This window comes from Labeo rohita, chromosome 22 (genome assembly GCF_022985175.1).
Source record: "Labeo rohita strain BAU-BD-2019 chromosome 22, IGBB_LRoh.1.0, whole genome shotgun sequence".
Classification (NCBI taxonomy): domain Eukaryota; kingdom Metazoa; phylum Chordata; class Actinopteri; order Cypriniformes; family Cyprinidae; genus Labeo; species Labeo rohita.
This window is the reverse complement of record NC_066890.1, coordinates 17,615,146-17,629,289: the sequence shown is the minus strand read 5'-3', so window position 1 is coordinate 17,629,289 and position 14,144 is coordinate 17,615,146. Positions and strand designations below refer to the sequence as shown.

Below are 14,144 nucleotides of genomic sequence, written 5' to 3'. Positions count from 1 at the left end.
AGAATGAAAAAGGCTTGTATGAATTATAAAAGATGGAAACATTGCTGCTGCAAATTGGGAATTTGAATTATTGGTCTCATAAGGCCCTGATGAGTCACCCTGTTCAGCATTAGGGCGGGTGTATGATTGGTCATGTAGATTCTAGCTGTCACATCAGTCAGATAAATGCAGATTAATAAGATGCATTGTTGTGTAACTAGGCTCAGTCCTGATGGTTCACTTCCTGTGCTCGTGTGAGTCACGATACAAAATGGCAGCCTTCACTAGTGTATTTTTGCTAGATGTTAGTTGCTGGCTTTTTTGTTGTGGCATTAGTGAAGACTCAGACTTTAATTACTCATATGTGGGAGATTCTTTAATGAGTGCAACTTTTCTGACTCTAAGAATGATTTTAAAGAAAGAATGTTTTGAAGAAAAAAAGCCTCAAAAATAGCCTTAAAGTTTTTAATTGACTGTCTTTAATGAGTTTTCAAGTTCTAAGAGTGTGAAAAAGCTAACTTGGCTAAAAAACTAATTTTACAATTTGTATAACAATTAAAACAAGCTTTTTAGAGAACAATAGCATTTTTCTTATATTTGGTTATTATGAAAATGTAATTTAAAATATGATACTTCAAATTTTACATTTAATTGGATGCTAATCAGCTTGAATTTTTTTTTCTTGTTTGTTTGTTGTTGGCTAAATTGGTTAAATTATTACTGGTTAAATATTGGATAATTGTAGTATCTGTAAATAAATAAATAAATAAATAAATATTGATTTCAAAGCTAATTGACCACTAACTTACTACTTTTACTCACTAATTGACCACAAAAAAGTTAAAATAACACAGTATCACAAATCATTACTGCACAAAGGTTAAATAAATAAATAAGTAAATAGATAGATAGATAAAGTGCTGTCAAATGATTAATGGTATCCAAAATAAAAGTTTTTGTTTACATAATATGTGTGTATACTGCGTATATTTAATATAAATACACACATACACATGATATATTAATATAAAATAAAAAAAAAAACGTATTTTTCTTAAATATATACATGCATGTGTGTGTATTTACATATATTGTCAGATTCCAGCGGTAAATCACGACTGACCGAATCAATACGATTAACGATTTTGGATTAAATTAATCTTGATCATTTGACGGCACTAAAATAAATAAATAAATATTTTTTTTTAAATATACATGCATGTTTGTGTATTTACATAATAAATATACACAGCACACAAACATATATTATGTAAACAAAAAAACATATATTGTCGGACTCCAGCGGTAAATCACGACTGACCGAATCAATACGATTAACGATTTTGGATGCAATTAATCACGATTAATCATTTGACAGCACTAAAATAAATAAATAAATAAATAAATACAGTCAAACAATTAATCACATCCAAAGTAAAAGTTTTTGTTTACATAATATATATGTGTGTACTGTGTATATTTAATATGTATATAAATACGCACACACAGTATATATTTTTAACTACATGTATTTATATTCATATAATTGATATTATATATAAATATTTGTAATATTAAAACATACCATATTTTTTCTTTATTATATATACATGCATCTGTGTGTATTTACATAATATATCTACGCTGCACACACGTCATGTAAAAAAAAAAACTTTTTATTTTGCATGCAGTTAATCGTGATTAATCGTTTGACAGCACTCAGGTAAATTAATTAATTAATTAATTAATTAATTAATTACAAATGTTGTCTTGAGCTTAAGAAAACTGACTAAAATTGCTAAAATTGAAACAAAACTCAAATATAACATATATAAAAGAACATATACCATGTAAAAATTAAACTGAAAAATATAATAATACTAAAATAACATTGTTATGACCACAAAATATACCAAAATATCCAAGTTATCAAGTTTAAAGTTTCACTTTACTTAATTTTTACTCAAGGTTTTAAGTTGTCAAAAGTGACCCTGACCGAAAAATCACACATATATGAATAATGAAGGGATGAAAATGAAAATGCAGTGCCATTTTATCCTTTTTTGGTCCTGCATGTTGTTTGCAAGTAACTGCAGAGTTTGAAAACTTTAAATTTCTCCTCAGGGAGTCATACAACCTCCGATACGGCCCATTTGTCAGAACTGTCACCCGACATCTGCTTTAGTTTTTAACGATTATATTTTAAGAGTTACAGAATTATAAACTTATAGAAACAGACCAACTATTTGTCATCTAGGCAAGCAGATCTGTCAAAAGGATGGGAGTTTTACATTCCGTGGCAGCAGAAGGTGGTAACTCATGGATGTTCTCCAAAAGGCCGACCCCCCCGAGATTCTGGCACGCCATTGAAAAACAGCTATTCACGCTGGCTCTGTATGAATGGGGCTTTGTGATGCAATGGCCATGTTGAATGTGATGCTAACCCCACAGCCTGCTAATGTACCACACACAATTCACATCAATGAAGGCCATTTTTCTCCTCATCTCTAATTTTACTGTAGAAAACATGATGGATCAACAGTGGTTCAATATTATTAATGCTTATTTTTGAATGTTTTAGAAAAAACATACCTGCCATCAGGCTATCCAAGTTCTAGATGAGTTTGCTTCTTCATCAGATTTGGAGAAATGTAGCATTACATCACTTGCTCACCAATGGATCCTCTGCAGTGAATGGGTGACGTCAGAATGAAAGTCCAAACACCTGATAAAAACATTGCAATAATCTCTCTTGTGAACATCTTGTAAAGCTGCGTGCTTGTGAAGTTTATCTATATAAGTCTATAATATTGCTTTCCCAGTGAAAAAGTCTTAACTGAATCAAGAAAGAAATATGCACAGATCAAGCCTTAATGATGGCTTTGTTTCATACAAACGTATATTTTCACTTCAAAAATGTTAAGTGATGAACTGGAGTGGTGTGGATTACATGTGGATTATTGTGATGTTTGACGGCACCCATTCACTGTAGTGGATCCACTGGTGAGCTGCTACAGACATTTGAAGCCAAATTTGTCATTTTTGAAACCAGGTGAAATCAGTATCGAAACAGAACATTTTGAGGTTGTAAAGGAAATTATCATGGCACATATAACAAATTCCACCTCTTATTCTGATTATGAGGACAAGGCTATCAAAGCATGGCCTCATTTTAGTAACTACACTATTCAGCACTGCTTCCTCTACATAAGTCATAGGTGACATTGTTGATGTAATGGAGATAATAAGATGGAAATCTTCTGTAAGAGGGCCAGACTGCCCAATTTTATGGTTAAAGAGCCAAATTTCCTCGTAATGCCTAGAGGTGATGTGTAATTTGCTAATGTGCGCAATTACATCCATTTTGATCTGGCATTGCGTAATGTTATATCCTTGGGGCATTTACGAATGGCAGCACTCGTGCTGTGTCGGATGTTGGACGTTTCTTGTTGATTTATCTGAATTCCAACCACATAGCACTTTGTTGTTTGATGTTTGGAAGAAATGAATTTGTAAAGATACAAAATGGCAGTGCTGGCATTTGTTTTGCACCAGTATCAACCAAGAAACTAATTTACAGTGTTACATCCCAGATAGCACATGTACGTCTACAAGATGTCTGTTAAAGATCACTTGATCTAGAAAGCATCTACTGTGTACGAACATCTGACAGATGTCTTTAAGATGTCAGTTTTATACATTCTAAATCATAAAAATCTTAAAGACATCTAATAAACATCTATTTGACATCTGAAAACGTCCTGTCCCAGATAGCACACGTACGTCTGCAAGATGTCTGTTAAAGATCACTTGATCTGGAAATCATTGGCTGTATACAAACATCTTACAGATGTCTGTAAGATGTCAGTTTTACATAAATTGTAAATCGTAAACATCTTAAAGACATCTAATAGACGTCTATTTGACATCTGATTGGAAACGTCCTATAGATGTATTGCAGATGAGCAAACCCCCTAAAAATATACGTCTTGCAGATGTAACGTGCTATCAGGGATAAATGTATGCTAAACAGTTTTCATCAGCACCAGTGCTTAATTTTAGCCGGATCCTTCCGGATCCTGTTCCGGAAAATGACAGATTTCGGATTTGCATTCTGGTATGTGTTTTTAATGATCCGTCATTAAAGGAACACTCCACTTTTTTTGAAAATAGGCTCGTTGTCTAACTCCCCCTAAAGTTAAACAGTTGAGTTTTACCGTTTTCAAATCCATTCAGCCGATCTCTGGGTCTGGCAGTAGCACTTTTAGCATAGCTTAGCATAGATCATTGAATCTGATTAGACCGTTACCATCTCGCTCAAAAATGACCATATATAATGATGATATTTTTCCTATTTAAAATGACTCTTCAGTTACATCATGTACTAAGACTGACGGAAAATGAAAAGTTTTCTAGGCTGATATGGCCAGGAACTACACTCTCATTCCGGTGTAATAATCAAGGAACTTTGCTGCCGTACCATGGGTGCAGCAGGCGCAATGATATTACGCAGCGCCTGATAGTGACCGGCACTTTGTTTGTGTAGATGCAGAGTTGCAGGCGGCAGAGTTGACGCCGGAAGTTGATCATTGCGCAGATGTGCTTGGCATAACAGCAGAGTGGACCGGTTATACTACAGACTATTTAAATTCACTTGGGTAACATTTTATATGTTTGATTGACTGTATTTTATTTGTTTATTTAATGTATTTAATTTTGAACTGATAGAATATGTGGTGTGTAAATACTCTACTATTTTTGATCATACAGATATGAGTGGGACATAATTTAAAACCACAGAGTGTTTACTTTTATTTTTGCACATTCACAGTGAAAACAGAACATTTGTGTTTTTGTAAAATAAGCAAACAAACAGGATGCATGTTCTGTCATCTCTGTGCTTGGTGTTCTGTCATAGACAATGCTCTTATAGTTTACGCCAGATTACTACCCCCCTAGTATTGGTAAGTTTAGGGTTAGGTGCGGGGGAGGGGTTAGGATTAGGGGTGGGGTTAGGATTAGGCAATCAGGTAGTGATTTCAACGAGAGGGGGTAATGATTTGGCAGGGGTCGAAAATGGGCACAACAGTGGCATCACCGTTTAGTGACATCATTGAATGTTTCGGGAAAACTGAAGTTGTACTGTCAGTGTCGGTCACAGCGCTTTTTAACTGCTGTTTTGCATCTGGCAATTATTCATTTACAAATTAAGCAGTGATGTGCATTTAGTAATTTTTCAGTTGCAGTGCGCTGACTGTGCTGGTTGTCATGTCGAACTCACACTGACACCTAGTGGTGTGGATGAACCATCACATTAGAGTTTTCAATTACTGAAGCCATTGCATAAATGCGCCATTTGCAATAAAACATAAATAATTTATTCTGTGAGAAAAAGCATTCAATTTTTTAGGGTGTATTGAGCTGGTCATGTGATTTCAAGATGTCGACCCATTCCTTCTTAAACAAAACTGTGTTTTTTTTTGTTTTGTTTTGTTTTTTTTTTGGCCTCCTGATATAACTGCTGTCTTCATTTTTTTAGTGTACTCACTTTTATCATAAATACTACTTTTTTTTTTTTTTTTGTAAAACTTCTTTAATGAGGGAAAGTTAAAAGTTCTCCATTAAAGTGAATGTTTATCATTAGCGACTTAGCAATGTATTGACCAGATTTTTTAATCAGCTCATATTCTGCTGTTTCAGGCTTCCTGCTCTCAAGATATCTAAAATCAGAGTTTGAAAGTTCTGTAAAGTCGTAAGTCAAGAGTTTAAAACACTAGCACTTAGCATGTGCCGATAGACGCGATAGTGCTAATAGCTCTCTTCCAGTCCTTTCTGAGATTTATTTGTCATCCGTAACTCTGCTTTTAAAGGAAGGAGTTAACAGGCAGATGGGGAAACTATTATGTCCCCTAATTTAATCTGTATTGGATGGACGGCTATAGAGGCCTAGCCTCATGCTGAGCCCGGAGACGCTTTGGATATTCGCCATTGAATATTCATCTTAGCCTGATGAAGAGGCTGCGCTCAATTAGAATATTATAGAAGGATGTGATTGTGGGCTGTCAGAGAGACGGGGTGAGATAGAGGGTGTCCGTTGTTGTTCAGTAGATCATTAAGTGCAGTTATGAGCCATCACACTCGCCTATGACAGGAAAAGAGTGCTCGGGATTTCAGAAATGTTGATGTTTTCTGGAGGCACTGTGAGAACTTGTTTTCAAAAAGTAGGTGGTAGAAAGTTTGTTTGTTTGCGAGACTGTCACATTTCAGCCTGCAGTTAGTGATAAGCGATGTTTGCTAAGGCTGATGCCTCAAACTGTGGCTTGTTGTGTTGTGCTCAAGTGTTTCTAAGCACTGAGACTTGAGACTTAAGAATTTTAACCTGGAAGATGATGAAATGGACAATAAAGTCACAACATTATCCTGAATATTGATACTTGGGGGCTAACAGGTAGCAATATGCTAAAACACACCAACTTATAAACTAGCCAAACAAAACTGGCTCTGGACTGACTTCTTGAAAGAACATTAGTATAATTGTCTTACCAATTTTGGGTTTTGTTTAGGTTAATAATGTAAATGACTAATAACTAAGATGAAAGAACAAAACCTCAGTGCAATTATTCCAGGAAATTAACTATTTTTTGCCTTTTCCACTGTTATTGTGACAGGCTTTTATTTAGAAAGTAGAAATTGGAAAGTTTGTTTGTTTGGGAGATTGTCAAAATTTCAGACTGCAGTTAGTTATTAGGGTCATTGATTCAGGCCAGTTTTAAAATACACAAAATAATAATGTCTATTGTAATTGTTCAAACATTAAGAATGTTGCACATAAATTCATATTAAAATTCTAAATTAAGTGATTTTAGTGTTTTTTCATCTGGATGAATTGGCCGTAGCCTTAAAAAATGTCATTTGGTGCGACCATGATTTATATTAAAATTAATTTGTTACAAATCAGCTTGATGCTTCCATGGGGGCTTGGCAAATTAGTATATCATGCCACATCCTAGTTTTGAATTGATTTCAACATAAAAGTCCCAAAATAGTAGTTTCTTGATGGTTGCACCACATGATATTTCATTAACTGGACATCATCAAAGTTTGTTTGAATATTATAATGGAAATATAAATACAAATGTTTTGCAGTTTTATACAGGATTATGAAACATTTTGGAAATCATGCCAAATAGTGCAAAAAAACAAAACATTTTGAGTATTTTGTTTCCAAAACACCAGTTATGGGCGGATGGTCGCACCACAATATTGTGATACTTTGAATAACAGAAAAATTTCAAACAGCTAATGTTATTTGAAAAGTTAAAGTGAGTACATACATGGGAGAGGTACTATATGGCATATTTTTCTCTGCATTTAAACCAGTTTTCAAACTGAAAAAAAAAAAAAAAAAAAAAATCGGACAAAAAATGTAGGCGTCATGTCATTGACATATTAGCGATTTGCTAATGCTTTTGCCTCAAATCATAATACTTTAGTGTCTAGTGTCCAGACCTAATATTTTTACCTGGTGGATAAATAACATTGCATAAACATAATATAATATTAGTACTTAGAGGTTAGCATGTGTCAGGTAGCTAGCAAATGCATAGCAACATGCTAAAATATGCTAACTTGTAAATTGACTAAACAAAATTAGCTAGATCAAATCAAGTTGATCCAAATCAGAAGAGTTCATTAACATAAATTGCTTATTAATTTTGTGTTTTGTTTAGACTAGTACAAATTGCTAATAATTATTTTGCCGGTTTTAGTGCCATTATTGTAGGATATTATCTGTTTTTGCGGTTTATTTTATTTCATGTTGTAATCAAGACAAACGTCTATAAGTAGGTGGTTGAAAGTTTGTTTGTTTGAGAGACTGTCACATTTCAGACTGTAGTTGTTAGCAATGTTTGCCAAGGCTAATACCTTTAATACCTTTAGGTTTTATATTGTTTAACACACTGAAGAAGGCCTGCGAGCCAAAACATTTCTGTCTTTGTCCTCTGGTGGTGAATTAATAAAACGAAAAGAAATGTTTGCTTTATGTGAGTGCGAATCAGAGTTTTGTATAAGGCTTATACCTCAAATTGTGGTTTGTTGAGGTGTGCTATAACTTTCCAAAGCCTCTAGATTTATAGTTTCTGCTTAGCGGATTATAAAATGGTTGATAAAATAATACATATTAAAAGGTAACAGAGGCCCGAATATGTAGAATATCAGGTGTTAGGTAGCTAACTAGCTCCAAAGTTCAAACCACCCTTACAAAAATTAATCATTGTTTAATAATTATTATTTATTTTGTGTGTGTGTGTTCATTTGTATAATTACGGTTTTACTGTAAATAACATGGTAAAAATATGTTTTTTTTTTGTTTTTGTTTTTGCAACTCCAGTGAGAATTTGTTAGTATAATCTGCTATAATCTGCAATTTTGTGTTTTGTTTGTGCTAGTTACGCAAATTGCTAATAATCAATTTGGGAGAACACAGTCTCAGTGCTGTTATTGCAGGACATAAAACTGTTTTTGCTGTTCCTACCATTTTCTACGGTTAACTTCTAGTCACTAAGTACAAGATGCAGCGTTGATTTGTTTGGGAGCCTGTCATGTTTGCTAAAGCCGATACCTCAAATCTGACTCCTGTTTATTAGTATAATTTGCCAACTAAATTTGAATTTTGTTCAGGCAAGCTACATAAATTACTGATTTAATTTGGAAGAACACATATCTGCAGGACATAAACTATTTTTGCAGTTCATACTGTTATCTTGACGTAAAATGTGTATCTTTTGTGAAACTTCTGGAACCTTTTCACCCCTCTCATGCATCTCCAATGTGTGACTGTGCTGAATATCAGCAAGAGCGGAACACAGGGAGAAACAAGCAGACAGAGAAGGGAATAACAAGCCACAAAACACAGGAGATGTCAGCAGTCGATACCTCCACCAAACTGTTTACAGCCATCCTTAACCAGAGGGGGCTTGTTCACATGTTCAGTCACAAATGTCACTGTTGCAATGCAAGCAGACATGAACATTTGGGAAGGGAAGCTTGCTGGGGGAGTAGAATTGGCACGCAAGACCTGTCATCTTGAGCCCCATACAAACTCACACACGCTTTATATTGTGAGCTTCCTCTACGTGCACCCCTGCTGAATGTTTGCTGGAGGCAATGAATGTCAATTATATAAAAAACTGTCAGCTCCTGATCGTTACTCTTATTTTGTCTTCGATCGGGCATTTAAAAGCTTCATTCTTAATGAAGTCTTATGGTCAGCCTGTGGCCTTAGTGCAGCTTGCCTGGGTCTAATGGCTTTCTGTGGATATGATTAATGCTTTTGCTTTTTGTTAGCGTATCCTCATTATTTTGTGCTTTTATTTTCATTATATAGTTAGAATAGCTGCAATACATAATTAAATACTCTGTATATACACTACTGTTCAAAAGTTTTGGGGTAAAAAAAGTTTTTTTTTTAAGAAAATAATACTTTTATTCAGCAAAAGTGAGAATCAAAGGGGGGAGGGGCTAAAAATAAACGGCATTGGTGATATCACCGAAAAAGAAAAGTTGTTTCAGAAGTGTAAAACAGAGCAAATTTTTATTCATAGTGTCTTTGAACTGGCAATGGAATATATAATGCACTCTAAGAGTTGTTTGTAATGTAAAGTAAGGACTTGAACTAGGATTAGGATTTATAGTTAAACCTCACTGTAACATTAGAGATAACATCTCAGCTACATCCTCCTGCAGAGGATGGAACGTGTTTTAATTGCATTTGAATCATTAGTCCTAAGTGCTCTGAATTAATTAAGAGATCCGATAAAGTAGCAACAGAGCGAGTGGTTTTAGAGGAGGCGCTGTCCAAGGTGCTGAACACAGATTCATTGTTCAACACGCACGGATTGATACCTGAGACGCTCTGGCAGCAAATAGGTTTACCACGGTTTCCTAACACCCAAGACGCATTCAGCAAATCCTCGGCTACTCCTTCAAACACGTCCTCTCTTCGAAATCCCAGGTCTTATGTCAATAGCGACATAATCGGCGTGAAAGTGGCGCGACGGAATCCTCCTATTTACCTTTTCCTCCGGCCGAACCCGACGCTCCTGAATGAACCCGACCGAGCAGCCAGCAGGTCATTAGTAAAACATTCTGCTGCTCTTGCAATAAGAGCCCTGATTTTGCTAGCTGAACAAACTTGATTAGCTCTCCTTCAGCCACGCGCTAGGACTCAAATCAAACATTTACCTTGCATCAATATTTCTCTGATTTGAAGTAAATTCCAGGTGACTTTTCTTCACAGACTTCCTTCTAGTCAAACAGTCTTGCTGTTGATCATTCTCAATGATTGATTCTTCCAGTTGATGGCTAGCGCTAGCTACACTCATCCATGGGGATGCAAAGACCTAAAATGGGCTGTTATCTTTCCAGGATTCAATCTGGAATTTTTATATACAGTCATGGCCAAAAATATCAGCACCCTTGCAATTCTGTCAGAAAACTTCTCTCAGAAAATTGTTCCAATTGCAAATGTTTTGGTATTCACATGCTTACTGTTTTTGTTTGCACTGCAACAACACACACACACACAAATAGAGAAGAAAAGTCAAAGTTGATCAAATTTCACACAGAACTCAAAAATGGACTGGACAAAATTATATATCAAATATATCAAAATTGTAAGAAATAATTGCTTTTCAAGCATGTGATGCTCCTGTAATTTGTATTTAGACACACCTGTGGCAAGTTACAGGTGTGGGCAATATTGTAATCATAGTTAAAATGGAGAAAGGGTGACTCAACCTTTGTGTTGTGTGTCACACTGAGCATGGAGAAAAGAAAAAAAAGTGTAAAAAGTGACAATCTCAAGGCTACAAGTCCATCTCCAGAGATCTTAATGTTCCTGTGTCCACTGTGTGCAATATCATCAAGAGGTTTACAGCCCATGGCACTGTAACTAACCTCCCTGGACGTGGATGGAAGAGCAAAATCAATGAAAAATTACAACGAAGGATTGTTCGAATGGCGGATAAAGAACCCCGATTAACTTCCAACCAAATTCAAGCTGATCTGCAGACATGACTGTAGCTTGTTTTAGTAGTATATGGAGTCCATTATGGTTTTCAAGATTTCAATTCCCTGTCCTCTAAACTTTCTTATTTCCAGAACCAAGTGCAACTTTTGTGTTTGTGATTGAAAGTATCTCTTTCCCATAAGGATGTGCCTTATCCCTCTTGTAGACAAGACCGGCACAAGGGCCCTAAGCATTGTGGGATTCTGTCTGAGAGTTCCGTTGTTGTTATGGCAACCGCTGTGAAACAGAAGCTGGCCTGCGGAACTCTGGCACAGGGATTCCAGCATTACCATAACAACCCTGTTGTCACAGTCAGAAATTAGCATGGTTTAGTAAGCAAGGCACTGCCGAGGAGGTGAATCACATGTCCGCCGACCTTGTGTTGTAGAGCAAATGCAGATTAGCATGAGGTACTGGGATATTTTAGCTTGTACATGCATTGTGATGTGAAGTGGATTTGAATGTGGCTTAGATATTTGTACTTTTTGGATATGCCAATATAATTGAAAATGTAGATGTGGCATAATTGTAATTACAAATTGATTGAACTGGAAAAAAGTGAGCAAATACATACCGGGTGGTTGGAGTAGAGGGGCTGAAATTAAGCGGCCTTGATGATTACTCTAAGGATGCTTTACTCAGGTAGCAAAGTGCTAAAAAAAGCCCCCAAAACCAATACCTGTTCTCTCAACCATATCAGTCCCACTAGAACATCCTGAAAGTGCTGATGGCTAGTCCACAGATTATTTTTTCTCTACTAAAAATTGCCAGGCTGCCCTTTTCCCTAAGCCCAAAATAGAAAGCCGAAGTCAGCTTTTAGAATGAAACACTTTTGTCTTCTGAAAGGCCTCACTGCCTATTGATTAGCCCTCAATGACTTTGTTAATGGTGACAGTGTATGGGATGTTCACTAGGGCTGACATGAGTATGTGTGTGTCTGTTTGGCCTCTCCCTTTGTATGTGTGTGTGTGAGGTCACATGGCTGGAGGCTGGAGTCAAACAGCTCTTAGTGGTGACATAAAACTGCATTTCTATTCCCTCTTTGAGGCCAAATGGATTTTAGCAGTTTACTTTACAATAATCGTTACCAAAATAATGCCAAATGCAATTTAGAATTTCACTATATGGAGGGTCAGAATATATTGATTTGTTAAGGGAAGGATGTGTAAATTAATAGCTGAGTTAATAGACACATAAATGGATATATAGAATGACAAAACAATTAATAGTTGGATGGATATATAGAATGACAAAATGGATAGTTGGATAGACATAGAATGACAAAACAATAAATAGTTGGATGGATATATAGAATGACAAAATAGATAGTTGGATAGACATATAGAATGACAAAACAATAAATAGTTGGATGGATATATAAAATGACAAAATGGATAGTTGTATAGATACACAGGTTGTCAAAATAATAGATGGATGGAAATACAGAACAACAAAATGATGGATAGTTGGATGGATATATAAAATGACAAAACAATAAATAGTTGGATAGATATATAGAATGACAAAACAATTAATAGTTGGATGGATATATAGAATGACAAAATGGATAGTTGGATAGACATAGAATGACAAAACAATGGATGGATGGATATATAGAATGACAAAATAGATAGTTGGATAGACATATAGAATGACAAAACAATAAATAGTTGGATGGATATATAGAATGACAAAATAGATAGTTGGATAGACATATAGAATGACAAAACAATAAATAGTTGGATGGATATATAGAATGACAAAATAGTTGGATAGACATAGAATGACAAAACAATGGATAGTTGGATGGATATATAGAATGACAAAACAATAAATAGTTGGATGGATATATAGAATGACAAAATAGATAGTTGGATAGACATAGAATGACAAAACAATGGATAGTTGGATGGATATATAGAATGACAAAATAGATAGTTGGATAGACATATAGAATGACAAAACAATGGATAGATGGATGGATATATATAGAATGACAGAATAGATAGTTGGATAGACATATAAAATGACAAAACAATAAATAGTTGGATAGATATATAGAATGACAAAACAATTAATAGTTGGATGGATATATAGAATGACAAAATGGATAGTTGGATAGACATAGAATAACAAAACAATGGATAGTTGGATGGATATATAGAATGACAAAATAGATAGTTGGATAGACATATAGAATGACAAAACAATAAATAGTTGGATGGATATATAGAATGACAAAATAGATAGTTGGATAGACATAGAATGACAAAACAATAAATAGTTGGATGGATATATAGAATGACAAAATAGATAGTTGGAAAGACATATAGAATGACAAAACAATAAATAGTTGGATGATATATAGAATGACAAAATAGATAGTTGGATAGACATATAGAATGACAAAACAATGGATAGTTGGATGGATATATAGAATGACAAAATAGATAGTTGGATAGACATATAGAATGACAAAACAATAAATAGTTGGATGGATATATAGAATGACAAAATAGATAGTTGGATAGACATATAGAATGACAAAACAATAAATAGTTGGATGATATATAGAATGACAAAATAGATAGTTGGATAGACATATAGAATGACAAAACAATAAATAGTTGGATGGATATATAGAATGACAAAATAGATAGTTGGATAGACAGAATGACAAAACAATAAATAGTTGGATGGATATATAGAATGACAAAATAGATAGTTGGATAGACATATAGAATGACAAAACAATGGATAGTTGGATGGATATATAGAATGACAAAATAGATAGTTGGATAGACATATAGAATGACAAAACAATTAATAGTTGGATGGATATATAGAATGACAAAATGGATAGTAGGATAGACATAAAATGACAACAATGGATAGTTGGATGGATATATAGAATGACAAAATAGATAGTTGGATAGACATATAGAATGACAAAACAATGGATAGTTGGATGGATATATAGAATGACAAAATAGATAGTTGGATAGACATATAGAATGACAAAACAATGGATAGTTGGATGGATATATAGAATGACAAAATAGATAGTTGGATAGACATATAGAATGACAAAACA

At 34.6% G+C, this 14,144-nt stretch overlaps 1 protein-coding gene across 1 annotated transcript in view; it reads left to right on the top strand.

Annotated features, from left to right (window-relative positions):
* The window catches only part of dock3 (dedicator of cytokinesis 3), a 234,618-nt gene that overhangs the window by 1,114 nt on the left and 219,360 nt on the right, over window positions 1–14,144 (top strand).